The following is a 19,177-nucleotide window of genomic DNA, read 5'->3' as shown; positions in this document are numbered from 1 at the left end:
TCTAACATGAAACTCCTGGCTCCTTTTCCATTGTCTTGCGACACCTCTGACTGCCATCCTCCATCTTTAGCATGCTCCCCAGCAGCACCTGCCCACTGTTTACAAGAGCTTCTTTTCCACTTAAGAGCTTCCACCTATTCCCCCACCTTTGGGTGAAGGACGTGATGCCTGTGGGACCATCTTAACACACATGAGATTTTCCTGTTTTCTAAAAGATTATCCTACCTTTGGGTAGCTGGACCCAAAAAGGGATAAACAGCATCTCCACCTGGCCACCGTGTTTCTTGATTTTAAAATTTACCATCAGGGTCCAAATTTCCTGCTAGCTGCCCTGCTGGCTGCATAGGAGATTTCCTTTATCTAAAACAATAGCTTGTTTTCTAATTGTCTTACCAATCCAATGTTTTTAGTATTTTTTAAAAGATGTAAGCATGTGTATAAAAGGAACATCACTGGTGTTACAGAAGAATTACAAAATACTTTGGTCTTTAAAAGATGTATCTTGCAGGAATTAAAAGTGAGAGCAGGATCACCAATCAGAGCAATTGGGAACCTAGAGAAGGACACGGCATCCCCTTCTGCAAGCCAGAGCCCCGGAGCTGCGCTGGGCGTTTGCAGGGGGCTGCCGTCTGCAGCAAGGGGCTGCCTTCCCACCCCAGTAACTGTTCCTGGGGGTGGACCTGTCCTCTTTCTTGCTGCATTTGAGCTGTTTAAACTAACACCTTTTACCTCACCATTGGAGTGGGTTAACAACATTTTGGAGGTAAAATATTGAGAGCCGAATATTATCTGATACTTTAAACTAGGAAGTGTTAGGAACTCTTTGGTATAAAAACATGGTAGGGACACTGGACATTCATGTTTACCTACACCATTTACACCAAACTGACCAGGAGGCTCTCATTAGATCATCTGAGTTCACTATATGTCTTTTTTGCACCTCTGGAATTATAACTATTCCAGTGTAAGCAAGCTGGATGAGACTACATATGAGAGGGTGCAGGAGTCCACGTTCAGTTTCTTCCTAGATCAAGGAACCAAGCCATTGGAATATACACATCTGAAATTAATTTTCTGTCTGATCTACCATGACTAAAGAGCTTTTCTTGGTCTAGTGTTTGTTTGCAAAATTACGTTAAATTATCCCCTTAAACGTGTGCATAAGATAGGTGCATGCTTCAGTATCTTGGTGATACAGGACTGCTTGATGTAGGGGCAAGGTGATATTTAGCTAAGCATTAGAGACATGTGAGAAGCTGATGCCTGCCTATAAACCTGTGATTTACCATGGCAAACAAGGGGCAAAAAGGATACATGACTCTGTAGTTCAGCACTTCGGATGACAGGAGCAGTCTTTGAATTCCTGCTCCGAATCCCAGCACCATTTCTGCATTCTGCATTAAACCATCATCAGCTAAAATGAAGAAACAAGTCATGGGAAGGGAAGCTTGAGTCAAGGCAGATCCTCTCTCCCCCAGGGTATGGAAGCTCTCCTGTGCATCCTCGCTCTCCCCTCTGCTGAGAAGCCTATGAGCCTAACCGGCAATATGGCTTCACTCAAGGAGACAAGTGAGAGACCAAGAAAAGGGGTAACTGTCAACACTCAGCCCATGGTATATAGAAGCCAAATATGACTACAGAGAGAGCCTCTACACTTGATTTCTTTTGCAAAGTTATGGATATCTGAGGTTTTCCAAAAACTGTCATTTGCTTTAAACGTTTCTAAGTAGACTTCAAGGCAAAAGTAGACATCTTCCAGGACAATCCAGGCTTAAGTCTCTCCCTCCCAGCACATATATAGAGAGACTACAGTATTTCAAGACTGTCTGTATGTGGCAGCACAGTACTGTACTATTTGTTCAATTAATTGCTTAACACGGAGATAGACTCAAGATAATATCCTTGGCAACATTTACAAAGTCTTCTGGAGGCAGACCTCAGTTTGCTCTTCGCATGTTTTAAATGAACTGAAAGCTATGTGGGTGCTTTTAATGGACATTGCTCAGGCTTGATTGTCTATTATGTTGGGCCACACAGCTCCTGCTGGACTCATGGCACGAGTAGAGCAAAGGAACGTCTGCCTGCAGAAGACCATTTAGGCATACACTCACATTTATTGCTCTGACTGTGAAGAACTCATTGGCTTCATAACTTACGTTAATAGAAATTTGAAAAACGTATCCTTTATATGAACAAAGGAAGCTCTATAAGCCCATCTGGCCAGAGGGCTAAACATACTTACTGAATTATTATCATCTCCATCAGGTTATACAGATTTTCTAAAAATAGGTCCATTGCAAATGCTGGAAGTTTAGGAATTTCTTTGAGCCACAAAATGTAGTGGATTTAACTAGCTAAAGAAATAAGGAGCGTAACGAAAGACAGCTTCACCAAAGAGCAAGTCACTTTTTGAGGAATACAAACAGAAAATTTGAAATAGCTTACATAATTTAAAAACAGATGGGACATAAAGCTTTAAAATCATATTTTACTTTTTCTACTTCATGAGTCCAAGCTGCTGCCAAATTGAATGAGTAGATGGCAGTCAAAGTAATAATGGGCATTTTCACTTGCTCTATCCTTTTATACGTATATACATACTTATATAGAGAGACCAAGAGAGAAGGAGAGATGATTCATGAGAATGGAATTTGAATGAAAGAATTGCTGGGCATTTACTTTTCTATTTTACTCTCTAACATCCTCGATTCTTCTAAGAAGCCAGTCTGCCCTGCTTTGTTCCTCGACACATGAAGAAATTTTGATTAACTGTGAATTGAATAGAAATTAAGGATGAATGATGGGGTTTAACTGATGATTAAAATCATACTTATCTCTTAAACACTAACTGGTTACAAAGGAAGATCTAGATAAGACAATAAGCAATTTTGAGTACTTAAAATGCAAACAATATGCATAACTCCTCAATGGTGATATGTATCTCCATTTGCTAAAGCTCCTTCTTGCTCTTCCTGTGGGCATCCCAAAGCCCACACTCCTTACATAAAGGCACAGGAGTCCAAAAGGGAAAAGAAAAGAAAACTAGTGCTCATCCATGTATATGCTAGTGAATACGGGGCGGGGGGGGAGGGGGGTAGGAGGGGAGATGAGATTTTAAAATAATAACACACTTAACATTTCCTCAGAAGAAAATGTTTGGTGCCTGGCACTTTTGAACCTGAAATTATGAATCTATGACACAGGTACCAAAAGAAGTAAATTCCTCTTGTACATAGTTTTGAAACACGTGGCTTTATAACACATACCAAAGTTTTGCAGCAGTTAAGTCACAGCCATTAGTTCCCTGAGGATCTTGGTTACCATGTCTCCATCTTGATTTTCCTGAAGCCTTCATATTTGTATTTTTCTGGCACTTTACAAGATTGGGTCTTGAAATGCTGTCTATGCTGCCTTATCGGCTGTGAAGTTGATGGCTTGCATTTTCTCGTGCAGTTTTCTTTCCTGTTGCAACAAGATCAGGTGGCTAAAGTTTAAGGCCCTTTAAAGGTCCCTTCCAACCCAAACCATTCTATGATTCTATGGTTTATTCATAGCAACAGCCACATGCAGAAAATTTTGGACACGTTTTATGGTAAGGAATAAAGAAATAATTCCATTTCTAATGAAAAAAAAATGGTTTATGTGAAAATACTTTATAAGTTTCAATTCTTTAATCTATATTAGAAACCTGCTTATACCTAGTGGAAATCTCTTTGAAGTGATTGCAGTTGATATTTTTCTCTGCAATTTCAGATGTCAACAAAATGCAGTTTTTTCAAATAATCACTGATAAAATGGGATCTTAAAAACAGTGGTGACAAAATAATTTTTAAACAACATAGTAAGTTACAGAAAACTTACAAACTGCAAATAAACTAATTTCACCAAATGTATTGCAAGCAATAAAGAGTTTGAATAGCTCTACAAAGAAATAAATCTACCTTGGGTAAAATTTTGCACATGTAGAGTCAGGTTTTAGGTAACTTTTCTTTTTCTTATGCAATTGATAATGTAACACCTTAGTATAATGAGAAATCAGAACTTCCTTGAAATATTCTCAGTTCCTTTGATGTCAGCTTGTAATTTCTTTTACTTATAAAGTATATTCTTTTACTTTTTACTTATAGGTTATATACTATTTTAATATATTTTTAAAGTTGGCATTATTTGTACCACACCATGCCCTTGAACCAAGAAAGTGCTAATCAAGTATGTGTTTACATGCTTTCCCAAATAGAGAGATATTTTTAAACTGTAAACTTAAATTTAAACTCCACAAGTAAATTGGATGCTTATTTTTTTATTTTTCAGACTCAGTGCCTGAATGGGCTTTTTCAGCTCCAAAATCCTGATGGTTTCTTAACTGCAATAATTTGGATAATTATAATTTAACTATGTTTTAAGTATTTTTATTTCTTCCCACTCTGAATATCATTATTTCAACACTGACAAGTAAAATAGGTCATCTTATATTTCACAATATAATAAAGCCTGAATAACCATTGTCAAGGTAACTGTTGCTGATTAATTTAATAGACGTGTCTCTGGATTTTAAAATTTAGTATCAGTCATTAATTATAACAAAACTTTTATGATCCCTTTGTTCAACAGCTGTGAGTTAATGACAACCACAAGGTAGGGCAGTATTCAAGTCCGTGAAGTCATATCCTTTACTTCTGAACCTGTTTGCATTTCGTTCTTTGGCAAGCCAAGGCAGATTGATTGTAATGAAGTGTTGTATCAGGCTCAACTCAGAGAAAGCATAACCAGAAACAGTATTAAGTTATCACTAAGTAGATCCCTTTTTTTCCCTGCCTGGCAGATGGAGACTCTAGCGTGCTAGTGCTTTCCTCATATTCGCCCAGTGTAGTCTGTGGCAATTCAGCCAGACTAGATGTTTGAATTGTGTTGTATCATTTCATTCTGAGGTTATTTAACCCTTCCTTGACATTGCTGTAACACTTTGGTCAATTTTGAAACTAAAACAAAACGTTGCAATATTTTGCCTTTGAAATTTTCTAAATAAATGCTGCAATACTCAGAGTATTTTTAGGCTCAAAATATTTGCCAGACTGGACCTCAACTTATGGTTAGTTTCAGCCCATCTCATATGGCATTTTCTGATCATGCTGCATCAAATACTGATTTATCTGTGGGCTCAGAGAAGGACTACAGTCTCCTTAAGAGCTATAGGCTGCTTCCCAGAAGTGAAAACAGCTAAAATGCCACTCCAATGGTTACATCTCACCATTCCTTCTCCTGAGCTTTATCTTTTGTGTCATATTTCCAGAGCTCTCCATGACAGAGAAGAACATGGACATGCCACGCTGTTGAAAATTGAGTTTTGAAAAGAAAAAAATAAAAAGCCTACCAAACCAATAATGAAATTGGGCTATTATCTTATATTCCTTACGGATTGCAGTTCAGGCAGAACTGGCCAGTCCCAGCCCCCACTGACATCAGGCTGTCCAGTACTTCCCACTATTGACCTGTGATGTAAGTGCCTTAGAACCTCGTCCACTTTTATTTGGGCTGGATTTTTCCATGATGGATAGATAACAAGCTACGGCAAACACTTTATATGCCTTTACATAATTCTCATGCTTCAACTGCTAACAAGTGATCAATATTAAGAGAAAATATGACTTCTGGTAAATCTCTTCAGGTTTTGAAGTAAAATCTTGAGCTTTGGTCATGGGCTTCTTGAGGTGGAGGAACTACCTTCCAGAGCTGTCCAAACAAAAACCTCTGAAAAAATCTTAGTGGGCACAGCAACAGAGAAGAGGGAAAGATCATTAAAGATTATGTATACTTGTAAAAAGGACATGACCTGAGAATTCATTGGCAGTCTTGATTCTTGCTTTTCTATATCCTTTGAGTGCTTGAACTCACAGTCTTAAAGTTCTGTTAAGGGAGGCCTGTATGTGTAGGTTGGCATGTGTATTTCAGTATTAACTAGAAAATCATCTTTAAAGAGAAATAAAGAATATAAGGCTGCAACATCAACTCAGGAAATACCACCAGAAACTGGATTATATAAAAGTGATATAAGCAAAACAAGCAAAATGGTTCTGCTCATTTAATCACCTTAGTTTCAGAGAGGCTTAACTGTGAAACAAGTTGTGTAACACAAGATTCTCTCTTCGTCTTGCAACTTTTTCATGAGAAATTACTATTAAACATTTACAAAATAATATAGCTTATGTAAAATATGGTGCATCGAGTCCTTTCCTGAAAAAAATCAACTTATGCTGAATACAGCCATTAATTAGCCCAATTATATATAAAGCATGACAAATAATTTCATTTTTAATCATGAAGTCCTGCTGACACTCTATTTTACTTTGTGAAGAAACACTTTTAACCTGAAGTGTTTTGTACTGCATTTACCCTAAGTATAAGTCAACTTAAACTTAGTTCTTGCTTAGACTTTGTAGTACTCTTTGACTTAGAGTTAACTTATTAACAGTTAAAACATGAACTAAAGCAATATTACTACTGGCATTTGAAATTTTAGAATAACATAGGTTTTAGGTTAGTAGGTAGGTAGGTAAGTAGGTAGATAGACAGGTGATAGATGATAGATGAAGAAGGATAATGCTGTGATAATGCTCTGAACATCCTGCAGCTCATTCTGATTCTTCTCTATTCAGTGCCAGTGTGCTGGTGTTGCAGTGAATCTTCATTTAACCTGAAACAGGAATGTTACAGTCTTGATCTTACTTCAGGATTTCTTTCTGGGTTTTTACTTTTTTTCAAAGTCTAATTAAAAATATATATATATTACATATATATATGTAATAAGGCACTGTAGATAGCAAGGTAAGTAGCTGAGGCAGATGAGAAAAGTAAACATACCCTGTTATGTCTTCAGTACTCAATTCTTGACAGAGCATTTGCTATTTATTTGAAATTTCTGCATAATTTTTAGGGGTCTGGGCTGGGGTGGAGGCTAGGTGGTTGAGTTTGGGTTTTTGATCATTATGAAATGTTTGCCACCAGAATTTGATTTTTTTTTTTTACATAACATTCCCTAATTTTCCTCTAACTTATTTCCCATATTCATAAAGTCAGTCAGAATTATTCACTCTCTTTAGATTGATATTTTCTAGAAGGTCACTATAATGGCCCTCCCTTGACTTATAACACCAATAACTTTGTCATTTGTCTTATGATTTTTCCACCTTCTATTTCAAGCAAGTATTAGTGATAGAGTTAACAGAGGCGGAGTAAACCTGCCTCCCCACACCACGGTCCCCCCACGAGCAGCTCGCTCACTGGCTAGCACCTCTCCCGTGAACACACTGGTGAATTGCAAAAACCACAAAACTTGTCTTTAAATGGTAAAAAAATCCTTGTCAGACCTCCAACTCAGACAACTTTAGGTTCTTGTCCCAGTCTTCTGGTAATATATGAAGGGGAGTTTGGTGGCTATGGACCCTTGGCGAGGGCTGCCTGAGACATTCAGGAGTCTGAGTGTTGACATAGGATGGTTTTTTGCTATCCTATTAGTATTTTATTTATTAGCATAACATTTTATATTACTTCTCAAATGAGTCTCAAGTTCAGGACAGGTCACATCTTGTTTAATACACACTGAAACTAGAATAATACAAATGCTTCTTACTCTCTTCTAGACTAAGATTAAGATCTCTTGCTTTTAAAATACAGTCGTCAGTCTTTTGATATGATATTGTTCCAGACCATTTAATCTGTATAGTTCCTTCAGAAAACAATATTTCTGAATGCTTAACAAAACATTCCTGGAACAAGAAGTCATTCCGCATTTCACCCTTCCAGCCTCAGAAATCAACTGTGCTTGTTGCGTGTGTGTTTTATTTTGTTTGGCTCATTATATCCCTCAGTTTAGAGATCAAAAAGTGAATCTGTACTGTAAAAATAAGCCCTTTGTGTTGAAAGGAAGAAAAGGGGAGACGATGGGGAACATTTAATCATATATGGGTTGTATCTAACAGCTTTATTAACAGTGTGCTTCAGATGCTTTGCATTAAAACTTAACATAAAGAATGCTGAATGAGTGCCAAAATCAACTGCATTGTTGGATAAATGGTATCACTGCACCCAAGTTGTGATTTATTCTGACATAAAATTGCTTGCCTGCAATTAAATGTTCATTATTCTACCCTAAGACATAAGTAAACACTGATCATAAGGATTTAAATTATCATAATGGTTTGTATAAATTCTATGATCAATTTTTATTCTTCTAGTTTTATGCTTCTAACAGCCATTACATAGTCATATTAATATTGGTAATTGCCACAGGCATACATTAAATAGTCTATTTTTGTCTCATCCCAATATCAGCCTGAATTTACTTACATACAGCCTGACTGTCTTCCACAATCTGCCCCACCATTTTCTTATTGCATGTTTTTTTCTTGTTGTATCTACCCATCTCTCTCCCTTTGTCCACTAAGTCATGCTACCCTCTCACTTGTCCCATAGCTAACATATATTTTTACAGAGCAAAACACAAGTGGGTTGGAAGGATGGGCTGAGGAAGGAAAGAAGAGGGAGCTAAGAGGCTCCTGAAAAAAAGGCATGATGATTTTCCAAGTGCAGGGGTGATGACGTAGGTGCTGGAACACATTGGCTCAGAACACTGCAACAATTTCTTATCTACTTCTGCTGTATTACCACACATCAGTAACCTCCAAAATTTTCCTCTTTCTAAAAATTTCCATTTGGGCTCTGACTGAAGGTGAAATGTACTGGAAAGTTTGAGCAAAAGTAGTAGCTGTTTATGTGGACTGAGCGTAAAGAAGCCATGCTGTCCCATAAAGAAATTAATTTTAAAGAGCCAGAAGACTGAAACTCATCCTGTTGACTTATTTTTCTGTGATTTTGCATTTTAAAGATAGAAATAAACAGAAAAGCAAACCTGGAAATACTACTTAATCAACTGAGCAAAGTGTAATAGATATTTACCCAATTAAGAAATCAAGCGACAGAAAATGCCAAAGGTTGCAAGCATAACCTTAATTCAATGAATCTTTATTCCAGTCATAGCTATTGGTTATTTGGTCAAAATAAACGATGCTGTTCCCTACCCCATGTTTACTGAGCTAACTGCGCAGCTCAAGCAGAAGCCACATGGGACAACTCTTCAGAGATGGTCCCCTCCCATTGCTCTGCCTGGAGCAACAGCCCAGCTTGATCCATGGGACAGGTTAACATTTTATGCACTAACATGCCAGTCTCTTACTGAAGCAACAGAACACAGGACTTTATGGAATTTTATATATATATATATACACACACACACATATATAAAATAGAATTGAATATAGAACTTTACCTACTCTTTGTTAGCCGTTAACCATCACAATTGGATTGTTAGTAGGGATTGTCACAACGTTCACACATGCATGTGCAATCCTTGCTAAAATTATTCTTCAGCGTGGAGAGATCACTCCACAAATCTCAGCATTTGTTCGATGCAGTTTTCTGTATGCAATATGTATTCATACTGGTTAAAAACACTTATCTCCTCTAGATTATTTATCCATGAAATAAAGAGCAATAATTGAGTGTATATTGCCTGTCTTCCCAAGGTACATTTCACCTGTGTGACGGACATAGTGTTTTAATTGCCGACTCAAGATCTAAGAAGTGCCATAATCGGTTTGTCCATGTGTCCTTTAATCTCTTGTTCTGCTTATTCTCAGGTATGTAATAGTATGATTATTTAATTAAATGAGCACATACTCATTTATCCTCAAGGAAAGTGTACATTTGCTAGTAATGCATGCAAAACATTTAATTCTTATGCAGAATCAAATTAATTTCTGAGTGCAACTTGTCTGCGTAGTTGTTTTTTTAAAGTTGGCCTAGTTAATTATGGTAATCCAGTAGTATTACTCTGTCTTCACTCTGCTAATAAAAGCAACGAAATCCTCATGTTAAAAGAAACTTCTTATTTTTATTTTGCTCCTCAGGAATGTATGTGGTTTGTGGTAGATCATAACTGGATATTTGTGAGTCTCAGTTAATTTGTCTTGTTGGTGGCCTTGAGGGGAAAAAAAGGGATTTAATCAAATGACTTAATGTTATCTAAGCAAGAACTAAGAAACCGTGTTCATATTATTCTTGTGAGCACTTCAGTGAACCCCAGTGAGATTACTCATCTGAATCAAATGAACAGGATTAAGCTTTCTGATCGCTAGCTTGTGTGATGTCAAAATGGATATCCGTGTAGTCTGAATATTAAAAACTGAGCTAAGGATGGACTTTTGATTCTGAGGATCACTCTTCTAATTTAAATGACTGACAACTCATAAAATGCAAAGGTCGCTTCTGATAATGTAATCTAGCAGTTCATCCAATTCAAAAAGACATTTGTCTGTTAACTAGTATGTGAATTTTGGCACTTTGACCCAAGATATGTCCTTTGATTACACTTGTACAGCACCTAACACAAGGGTCACTCAGTGGCAGTAGTTTTGCCATTAATCATAGAAAGAGATCATTTGCAGTTGTATCAACTAGAGCAGTAAAACCTGGGACTGAGACTCACAAATATCCAGTTATGATCTACTACAAACCACATATATTCCCGAGGAGAAAAATTTAAAAAAAAAACAAACAAAACCAAAAAACAAAACCTGGGACAGAAGAATTCACTAAACCATGAAAATTCAAAACTAAACTGAGACTTTGGCCTTTATTCATCAGATATCACAAGTTCTTGCAACAGATCTTACATAAGCTGCAGCAGATGCTGTAATACATAAACAAATTGTATTGAGCTAAGAGGAAAAAAGGGTTGATGTCTTAACTGTGAATTCCTTTACTTCTGTACATTTCGGTTTACTCCTAAAAAAGAATTACCTTTTTGGTTGTGTCTGGTGGGAAAGCAGAGTTTTACCAGAGTTCAGTGTCACAGATACATTTTCTACCACGTGCAGATGTTTACTCCTCAGGCAGAAACAAGTGTATGTTCAAATTGTTGTGATTATTAAAATGAAGTCTCAACCACATATTGGCAGAAGTACTCTACAAAATTGCATTTAAAAAAAAAAAAAACAGAACAAAAACAAAAAAACGAGAAACAAAAAAAGTGCATCATACCAGCCAAAGCAAGCACAAGACTTTCTTCTTCTAGAAGAAATTCTGCATAAATCTTTGGTTTGTTTGGAAGCTATTTTAATCTGCTTTTGTAATTATCTTCCTTTTCTCTTAGTCTACATGTCAGTGCATATCCAGTAGGCCAAATTACATATAAGATTAAAAATCAGGTTCCACTAAATTTCTGTTTCCTTAAACCCAAGGAGACAGTGCGGAGAATCACGTTTCACAGGGGATGCGTCAGCAGAAGGAGCTGTAAATGCCAGCACACATTGCCTGTGGCTCAGTGTTTCTTCTCCTGTTAAGTCTGGCCCGTTAGAAAGTGCAAATAATTGTTCATCTTTGTTTCTCAATGCTCATCAGGCTCTCCAGAAGGATTGCTGTGGCACCAGATGACGAGCTCAGTGTTCTCAGAGGGGCTGGTGGTACGTGGGCTCGCAGGGGACAGCCACCGGTATAGAGGAGGGCAGTGCTGGGCAGCTGACAATCCAGGCATGAGCAGCTCACCATCGGCTTTACGTGGTCCCTTTCCTGCCTTCTACACATTTCCCTAAGAACCAACAGAACCTTAGCCAAACATTTCCTAGAGTTTGAATTTGAGATTTTGTGGACCACAGCCTGAAAGAGCTCCAGGGGCAGCAGTCTTTGTTATGCATCATTACCTTTACTCCATCCTCTTTAATAAATGAGAAATAAAATATAGTGAATTACAGGATTAAGCAGCTGAAAGTGGGTTCTGCCAAGAGTGCTGAGACCCACTGCAGCCCGGGAAGGAGGTTTCACGTGTGCCTTTGGATACAATCCTGTCTTTGCCTGGCCTCACCTGTTACCCTTTTTCCTAAGAGAATAGCTCTCACCTGTCAAGTGCCCCAGTCCTCCTCGTTGGCAGCAGGAATAATTGCAGCTTCCAAACCCCCCCAAACAGTCCCTGTTTGCATCTTTTTTGACTGCTGTCAGGAACTGAGCCCTCTCTGCTCTGCCCCAGGTAAACTCGTGTCTTTGGCAAGGAGGGAGGCCTTCTCCCATGATGGGCTCCATGACAGGAGAGCGCTAGATCCCTACGTTTGTATGCATCTGGATGCCTGAGCCCCACAAGGATGCTTAGCATCCCAGAATTAAGTCTTCATGCTTTGTACCAAAGAATTGTATATCCATCAGAATCTCACTGCAAAGATATATTTGTCAACCATGATATGGAAGAGTGACTTCCAAAACCACAAATTTTGGAAGGTTTTATAGCTAAATGCAAAGAACTGGATAAATGTTCATCTTTGACCAGGATTGGGGAAAAATAACTAGGAAACTGCCTTCCCTAGATTTGATTTGATGTCCCACAAATACAGAAGCAGAAGGGTGAGCATATAGCTCAACTGTTTGCAGAGCTGTGTTGGGACCTGGCTCCAAAGAGGTGAGCCTGGGGACTTCCACAAAAAACCACTCCATCTGATGCACAGAGCAGCCTCAGTACCAACATAAGCATAGGGGTGCAAACAATTACAAGAAGGCAGAAAGACCGGAGTCCAGCACTGCCACCAGGAAAAAAGTCTGTGTGACCATCACAAGCACCTCAGCTTGACTGATCTACAAGCTGAGCTGGAAAGACCAAAGGGGAGAAGTGAAGGCAAGTTGCAGAGGAACATCAAGCAATGAGACATCCCACCCCAGCTCTGCTACAAGCATTTGTTTCAAACAACAGCTGTTTTCTATAAAGCTGACTTGAAAATTGGTATCTTCCTACTTCTGAGTTAATTTGTTCACTTCATCTTTTTACTGGCAAAAGTACTGTTATTGCTTTTCATTCCTGCCAGCCCTGCAGAGCCACCTCAGCACTGAGGAGGTGAACCGGAGTCTATTTTGGCATAAAGCAGAAAGAACACAGCTTGATCTCAGATCCCAGGATGAATTTTCAGTGCTGGTAGTCCAGAAAGTCATGGTTTTATTTGTAAATTAAAAGAGAGGTCAACAGAAAAGTCATTGGGGGGGGGGGAAGAAAAAAGCAAATATGGAACCCTACCATGCCATTTATAGTCTCTTTATAGATGAGAGCACAGTTTATGTAATGTAATTTCAGTTATAAAGAATGTTATTGTTTGTTTCAGCCAGAAAGCTGTAGCTCATTTAATTAAGAGAATGGATGTGTTTGTGTTGTGTTACTCATTACTTTATTGTAAAATATGTCTGTAATGATAATTATGGAAAAGTTACTGCAGTGGCACGGAAAAGGATAGGAAAAGAACTCTACACAAAGTATTTCCATTAAAAAAAAAAAAAATCCCCTGAGGATTATTTGATCTCTTTGTTCCTTTAAATCAATTAGCTGAAAAAGCCCAAATTTTAAAGAAAAAGAAGGGAAAAGATGTGAATTGGCAGATTTGACTTTGGAGTGCAATGTTAAAAAGGGACCATTTGTACCAATAAGTCTGGGAGAGGCTTACTCATTTGCTAAATCTGTTCAACACTCAGGGTGTCCCATTCCCTTGGATAGTGTGTGGTGCATACTCAGCAGTAAGCCATAAAATATTTTATCAATCTTTAATGCTCACTTATTTCAAGCACCATTGATCAGGAATTACTATGTGATGTCAAACAGAAATGTTCACTGCAAAAGAGAAAGAAGCATTCCTTTTCAAATATTGTAAATGAAAACACCACACCAAAACACAGATATAGCAAAAAATATTTCACGCTGTCCAGAAATTTGAGATGGCAACAGTGGAAGATTTGTGGTACTTCTCTGAGCCACGTAAATGCTGACATTTAATTTTTACAAAGCTGATGTGAGCTCTTCTTTTTTTCCAGAAAGAAAATAATAAATGAGGTTTTAAGAAAAATAAAACATTAAGCACTATAAAACAATAATTATAACATCAGGTTGCAATATGTGGAAAAGATCATTTTCATCAGGAGTAAGGCAAGTGGAGGAAAAATAAAGAATGCATTTTTGTGAAGCAAGGTTAATGAGGCAAGGGGATGTGATTTGATTTTTAATGAATGGATCCACCCAGTGAATATCTACAGCAACACGTATAGCAGGATGTCATGAGCGATTTCCATGGCTCCCTAGCGTGGCTGCTGTTTTGTGTGGGGAAGAGGCAGAGGTGGGAGACTGACAGGGCTCTCCCCCTCAGATCCAGAGACCAGCGTCCAAGCTCTGGTCTGCACTGGTGCCAAAGGCCATTTTCAATAAATCCAGTTATAAATAGAAACTCATCTGTTGAAGCCAGGGACTCAAAGGCAGCTGAATGTGATGCTGGCCACATCACACCCCTGGCAGTCACTAGTTACAAAAAATGGTATACTTCAGTCATGCTTGTTTGGAGAGCCACATATGCAGACCTTTGACTCATTTTGATGCAGGTTGTGGAGGGTTTAGTGGCCTGGATTTACATTAGCAGGGATGACTGATGTTACAGATATATCCCTGTGATAGTTAATCACAAGGGTCTGAAGCTAATATAAGAAAATCAAAGCCAAGGTGACTAGGTTACTTCCATCACTTAAACCAAAGTAAATGTGTAAACCTATGTCTAAATCTTGAAAGTAATCAAGATTGTTATTATTTTATAATAAGTTTTGGCCACATTATTATTTCAGTCATCTGAAAACCACAACCAGCAATTCCTAGTTTTGGGAGCTGGCAAACTTGTGGTGGATGTACGTTGGATCAATCAGCCAGGCTAAAACCAAGTCCAACTAGTACCAAAAATAAGAAGAAAACAAAGGGCACCCTCTCCACAAAAAACAGAACTACAGAGATATTGCTTGGGAAGGAGGGCTAGAGATGTCAAGAAGCCACAGCACAGCTCACATACCCTATGACAAACTGTGCCACCACAGGGTCACAATTTACATTATCCCTACGCTGAGCAAAGGGGCAGTCAAAACTGAGCCCAGTGAGTAGCTTACAGAAACTTTTGAATGGTAATGAAGGTGTAAATTGTCACACAACTTCTGAGGTAGGCACTCTTCAGCACGGTTTCACCAGTACCAGCTGAACCATCCCTTCTCACCTGAGCAGCAGCACGTTTTGTACTGATGGACAGTCATGGCAAGGGAGTAAAAATCAGAGATTAAATACAGCTCCTAGCGCAGCATGTCTGGGATGGATGCCACCCATCCTGGTGGGGGTCTGGGTTGGAGCCCGCTGGCGCCTGCAGCATTTGGCCTCAGCCCCTGTCAGGGAGAGGGCACCCATCCTGGGGGGCATGGAGCCAAGGTGGGGGCTTCACCCAGCAGCACCACGGCAGAGGAAAGGTGTGCCCATGAGCCCCACCGCAGCCGGGCTTACCTGGAAGCAGGGCATGTCACCAATGCACGGCAACGCTGAGGACCAAATCTTAACTCGCTGTGCCTCATCCCTTACCCCAAATGTAAATAACCCTCCATGAAAGCAAGGAAATAGAAAACCAGTGGGGAAATAGTGCTGTAATAAAAATAAATTACAGCTTAGGTGGATGTGCTTCATGAGTAGATTTCTACATCAGATTTTTAAACATCTTCAGTGAAGAAACGTACGTAAGAAAAAACCCACTTCCTTCTGATGGAATGGGATGTGCTGATTGACAATGAGGCCTTTGGGCTTATTAAAATACTTCGAGGCTTTAACTGAATCTCTTTCTCCGCTACCATAAATATTCACAATATACTTGAGGTTTTTGCATTTCTGTACCACAGAGAGAAGACCTTCTTGAACCATCTAATTTTGGAATAGCATGAATTCTCAGGACCAATGAAGGGAGCATGCCAAGGTAATAAATCATTCACTGCTTAGCAAAGAGGAAGAATTTCGGGCCTCCAGCATGGCAGCAGAGACTTCATAGAATACAGCAGGAGTTTTAACCTTTTAATTTGACTGGAGTTGGCAATTTCTGAGAGCCTGTGAGAGGTGCCTAAGAAAAATAAGGCTTTTGTCAGTAGGATCAAACTCACTGCAGAGAATCCTTACTTATTCAGAATTCATCAGAAGTCTGTAAATTTAAATAGTTGAAAGTTGGTTTTATAATAAGACAGTAATTAGGTAAAGCAGAAGAAATAAAACTCATACCTAATCAGGTAAAGCAGAAGAAAAAAACCCATTAATGTAACTTCCAGAAGAAATAATGCAGTTTAAAATAAGTAAAATTAAAGCATAACAGAAAGATTGCAACAGTAATAGCGATGGTCAACACATATGTATTTTTATTCTAAACGTTGCTGATTATTTCTACTACAGCTGCATGCTAAACCTCACTTGTCCTGAATGATGGCTGTAAAAATGGTGCATATGATATTGCTGTGGTCTGTGCTAACTGATCTTTTGTACTCAGCATCCCACTAGCTTAGATTTCCACAGTCATTCTAAACATAAACTTCTATATTTTTGACAGTCTACAGGGTCTATATACACATTTTTAAAACAGCTAGTTCAGCGAAATTGCTATGAAAACAAATTAGAACAGTAAAATATACCCACAGATTGATCTGTTTAAGGCTGAAGAAGACCTGTAAGGTATATCATTAATCAAACAAGTTTAGATCTTTAGTGAATGAATGTGCTGAACAACACTGAATACATTCAAGTGATCATATGTTTGGAGAGGTGTCATGGTTTAGGCTCAGACAGCAGCTGAGCCCCACGCAGCCACTCGCTCACTCCCCGCCCCGGCGGGACGGGGGAGAGAATCAGAAGAGTGAAAGTGAGAAAACTCATGGGTTGAGATAAAGACAGTTTAATAAGCAAAGCAAAAGCCACACGCACAAGCAAGGCAAAACAAGGAATTCATTCACCACTTCCCATGGGCAGGCAGGTGTTCAGCCATCCCCAGGAAAGCAGGGCTCCATCACATGTAATGGTGACTTGGGAAGACAAACGCCATCACTCCAAACGCCACCGCCCCCCCTTCCTCTTCCCCCAAGCTCCATATATGCTGAGCATGACATCATATGGTATGGGATATCCCTTTGGTCAGTTGGGGTCAGCTGTCCCGGCTGTGTCCCCTCCCAACTCCTTGTGCACCCCCAGCCATCCCACCGGCAGGGTGGTGTGAGGAGCAGAAAAGGCCTTGGCTCTGTGTCAGCACCGCTCAACAACGACAGGTCTGTATAACAAAAACATCTCTAGGTTATCAACACTGTTTCCAGCACAAATCCAAAACATAGCCCCATACTAGCTACTATGAAGAAAATTAACTCTCTCTCACCTGAAACCGGGACAAGAGGTATATTGTGTTTATAGTGTAAGAATACCCTTTGAAAAATGTACACCCAAATCCTGTTGGTTGAGTGGAGCTGCTCTAACATTTCAAGGCAGGGAAGGCAGCAGATGGCCTGAAACAGTGCAGCAGAATGGGGTTCACTCTTTGCAGGTCAAAAAACAACAAACTTTTGGTACTAACTGCAGACTATACAACACGTATTTATCAAAAGATGAGTGATAACAGTTTGGGTCCTGTTAAAGCCACAAAGTGAATGGGATTGCTACCCCAACAGCAGGTGAGACAAGTTTGGAGAAAGAGGGAAAAGGGAAAGGAAGTGATGGAATCTGCTCAGGGCTTTGGTACGTTGGCATTCCCCATCAGCAAGGTGAAAATAAGTTTTAGGCGTGCAGAAGTTATCGAAACTATATTTCTTGACATTACGCTTTTTTGTTCTCCAAATTCAGCCATGTACATCTGAAAATTCACACAAGTCTGTGAGTTTTCGGAGTTGAAAGAACATCACTTTTTGTGTATCAAAGGAGAAAATGCATTATTTGAGCATGAAAAACAATGTACATTCAAAGATAGAATTTTCAGCAATTTGATGACAGTACCATTTTAATCCTCATCTGTGTCTGTTGGCATGTATTTCTCAGTAAAAGTGAGGACAGTGTAACCAGGGACATATTGCTAGTCTTACTCCTGCTAATTCGCTCCAACTCACCTTTGACAAACCAGAAGCCCTACAGGATAATTCGAGCCTGTTCCAAATAAATCTTTTCATGTCTTCTCTATTTATGAAGACCCTGATTTCTTTAAAGCACATCCATATATTTTGAAGATATTACAAAAAAATAGGTTATACTCATTACTAGGACTCATTTTAATAATTATTATAGAACATAGAATTTTTGCATTTTAATAACTGTATTAATTCTTCTGAAATTTCTTTAGATGTATGGCACTGGAGCAGGTTTTGAGCACTACAACAGTTGCTTGATTTCACACTCTTTTTCTGGCAAAAACACAGGCATTTTCGTAGTTCTCAGTTGACATTTTAGCATATTAATTTGTTTTCATATAGCTCAAGATTTTTCACTCTTCATACCTGAGACATGGATAATATTTCTAACTCATAATTCAGAATACTGAATGGAAGGATACCAATCTAGAATATATCTGAACAATAACTGTCAGATCTTATAATTTCTCCTGCTCAGCTGGATTTCAGCATTACAAAGAAATTTCATGTATTGAAGATACATTAATATTTTACAGTAACATCTTTTCTGTCCTTATTAATCCCAAGAACATGTATTTCATTCTACCAAGTGCTGCTCATGTTTTCTGAAAAGTGCAAGCTTTATGCTGAGAAGTGTAGAAAGTAATTGCTGTTGATGATTACACTGGATAACACTTCAGAGGTTTAGCAGGCAGCTGATTCTGTGGTGATCACATAAAGATATGAAGTTTTGTTATTTTTGTGATATTCTGTATAAGAAATCTGTAGGTGTAAAGCCTCACTGTTTCCATAGACAGTGGGCATCCAAGTGCATTACGGTTCATCTCAGTGTACTGGCTCTAGACAATCACAAACGTATATATCAGTTTGCATCCAGGTGAACTGCTATTTTGAACAACACCCAGTGTAATCTCTTCCTTTCTTCAGAAAATAGTAGAGATCTTAAAACATCCAGTTCACTGACAAATCAGGTAGTTGCTCAATCCAAGTAGGCTAAAGTAGACTTAGGAGAAGGAGCAAGACAAGACAACCATATTGCATACTAGTAATTTAGTAGAACTAGCAGCCTTCTCTCCATCTCTTCCTCCTCCAGGTGGTCCCAATGGACTAGATATGGAGAGGAGGGAAACTTGTAGCCCTGGAGCTGTGCACAGTTCCTGAATTGCTC

Source organism: Grus americana, chromosome 1, assembly GCF_028858705.1.
Source record: "Grus americana isolate bGruAme1 chromosome 1, bGruAme1.mat, whole genome shotgun sequence".
NCBI classification, from domain to species: domain Eukaryota; kingdom Metazoa; phylum Chordata; class Aves; order Gruiformes; family Gruidae; genus Grus; species Grus americana.
The sequence above is the reverse complement of the archived record's forward strand: the minus strand, read 5'-3'. Positions refer to the sequence as shown.